Source organism: Nematolebias whitei, chromosome 1, assembly GCF_014905685.2.
Source record: "Nematolebias whitei isolate Nwh7 chromosome 1, NemWhi1, whole genome shotgun sequence".
Taxonomy (NCBI): domain Eukaryota; kingdom Metazoa; phylum Chordata; class Actinopteri; order Cyprinodontiformes; family Rivulidae; genus Nematolebias; species Nematolebias whitei.
In genome coordinates, this window is record NC_056498.1 from 13,888,870 (window position 1) to 13,892,022 (window position 3,153).

A 3,153-nucleotide genomic window follows, 5' to 3' on the forward strand; every position below is an offset into this window, starting at 1 on the left:
AAAGGAAAAAAAAAAAAATCATATTTACTGAACTTACTAGGTTTTATCTTTTGGGGCGGCTGTGGCTACATGGTTAGAGCAGTCGTCCTCCAATGCAAGAGTTGGGGGTTCGATTCCAAAAGCAGTCACATGCCTAAGTGTCCCTGGGCAAAACACTGAACCCCTCATTGCCTCCAATGTGTGTCCTATCAGTGTATGAATGTCATAAAGCACTGAGATCTAGTAGAATGCAGTATGACTGGGTAAATGAGGGCCCAGGTTGTAGTGTAAAGCGCTTTGAGTATCTTGATAAGACAGAAAGGCACTATATTTACCATTTTACTTATTACGTTAGGACTTCAAATATATATGGTAAGATCTAGGAAAACATACAATTTCATTAAAATAGGAACTCAATTGAAATAATCCTACTTTCAAAGTAGTATAAGTTTGTAAATTTTAGCCCAAGTAGTCAAGTGTTAGAGCTTCTAATTTGATATAGGTAAAATCAGGATAAACCTATAATAAGTTTTCTCCATTTATTTGTCTATTTTGCAGTTTGTTGATTGTCCATAAAGGGTTAACAATATCAAAGTGAAACTAAAACTAAGTATGAGACTGCTCAGTAAACTAGCTGAACCAGCTATTAGTGATCTGTCAATGTCTGCAAACAGCCGACAGGTCGACCCGATACATTCATAGAGAACACAGTCGAGCCTGCAGAATCCTGGTAGCAGCCTGTCTGTGTGGTCAGACTGTGGTCCCATGCTGTAATCCATGATGTGGTGTAATTAAAACTAACATGGGCTGTGCTCTGTCTCAACGCAGACAGGCCAACTCTTTGTTTTATTCTCCTCAGTGCACACATGTAGCCCAACACATGACCACAATACTGTTCTTTATCGTCATCCTTCTGCGCAGAAACATTCACGCACTGTCAGAGGTCTCAGCCGTACTTCACCACTCATCCAGCACATACGCAAGCGTTTGCAAAATCATCTGCATACACAGAAATCTTTTGATGCAGTCACTTGCCTCTGGGGCTTTAGTTAAGATCTAACATCTGAACTCTGTACTTTGAAAAAGAGCCTGCAGGGACCCTGATGCTGATGCAGTTTCTAAATCCGGTTTTTAAAGTCCACTGTTTTGCGGCGAAGCTTCTGCAAACTCAACCTAAGTTTTCGTCTTTTAAAGAGTTTTCAACAAATAAATGAACATTTGCGTATAATCACGTGTTTGTGGTAATAAAACTTACAGACCTTTCAGTACCGTGTGGATTTCGTTTTGGGGAGATTAAAAGAACAAACCCTAATTTATCAAACAGATTGATCTGTGTTGATTGTGAAGTCACGTGATCGCTACATACTTTTAAGTAAAGACAAAGGGATTCACGCATATTAAACTCAAGTTGACCTACTGGAAGCAGAAAAAGAACTTTAGGCAGAGATCTGCTGTAGAAAGAACCCAGTGACCCACAAAAGACCTCCAACTGGTGGCAGAAAATCCTTTGCTGCTGGTCAAGGGATAGACACAAAGAAGGAGACCAGAAGATTAGAAATTAGTGGTTGAACAAACAACAGAATCAATCTATGAAAACTTGTAAATGAAAAATATCCAATAATAATAATAAGTGTTACGTGCTGTCATCATTGTATGCTCCCATACAATGGCAAAATTAGTTCTCTGCATTTAACCCATCACACCTCAGAAGGATTTTCTCCAAACACGACATCCCAGTACATTTCAAACCCAACAGCACTTTCAGACAGAGGCTGGTCCACCATAAGGACAAACATCCAAACACCAACCGAATGGTGTGGTGTATTCAGTTCAGTGCAGCGATGAATGTCCAGATCTCTATATTGGAGAAACCAAACAGCTTCTCCACAGACACGTGGCTCAACACAGGAGAGCCCGCTCTTCAGGACAAGACTCGGCTCTTCACCTACACCTCAAGGATAGGGACACTCTCTTGAGGACCAAAATGTTCACATTTTGGACCAAGAAGATAGATGTTTTGAGAGGGGGTTGAAGGAAGCCATTTATGTAAAAAGAGAGAAACCATCTTTAAACAGAGGAGGAGGTCTCAGATTTCAGCTTTCAAAAACCTACAATGCAGCTTTAGGACTGATACTCAGTCATTTTCAGTCCAATCAAGACCTTCATTCATGTGACCAGAGTGGCCCAACTGTGAGCAGACTAACAATGACCCTAATGAAACTATATTGTGAGGAGTGAAAGGGCAATCTGCATCTGAATCTAGCTTAGACAACACCTCAGCTTTATAACTTGAACCCCACACTCTCTGTTCCTTGAAGTGAGAAAGCTCCTCGGATGAGAAGCGAAACGTCTTCAGCTACAAGATGAAGTCCAGTTGTTTTTGTTTTTAACCTTTTTTGGATTGTCCACTACACAGTAACAATCAGAACAACCAATAAGAAAAGAATGAAACTGGCATTCTGCAAAGGAATGCATATCACTTGCTGCCTTGCATGTCAAAGTTTTAACTTCTGCACAATCTGTTAGCCCATGTATTATGTGTTGGAGATTCATCTCAACTACGTCCACATCTAATCTTATCTCAAAACCTGTAAAATTGACTGAGTTACAGGTATTTTTTAGTTTTGCCTGGTTCAGTTTACTGTGGCAGCATCTCGAATTGGGTTGACTTCCAGCTAAACTTATACCTAATGATTACATTATGAAAATTTCAGCTTGCTTATGTGAATGCATTTACTTTGTTGTTTTTAGCTTTTTATTCATGTTTTTTGCTGTTTATTTCTGCAAATTGTCCTTTTTAAATCATTAATATACATCAAACAGTGCAGCTAAATTGTGTTTAATCTGCAATGGCTTTTGCTTTTGTAACTTTTGCACGTTTTAAAGACATTTTAATTTGGTTAATGTTGCCATAGATATACATTGGAATCTCTTAAACTACATTTAAAACATTATTCTCTTTCAAATGTGCTTCAGCAAACTTGCTTTATTTTTTTCCTTGTATTTTACATTTAGATTTTACCTACCATTAAGGCACTTTTAGTTATTAGGTACTGTTTTGCTCCTTTTAGCTTTAGCAACTGTTCTGTTAATTTCCTGATGCATGCTCAATAATCCAGGTAGAAAAATCCAAAAAAGTTCAATCTGGTCCTCTGGACATTCAAAAAAACAAAA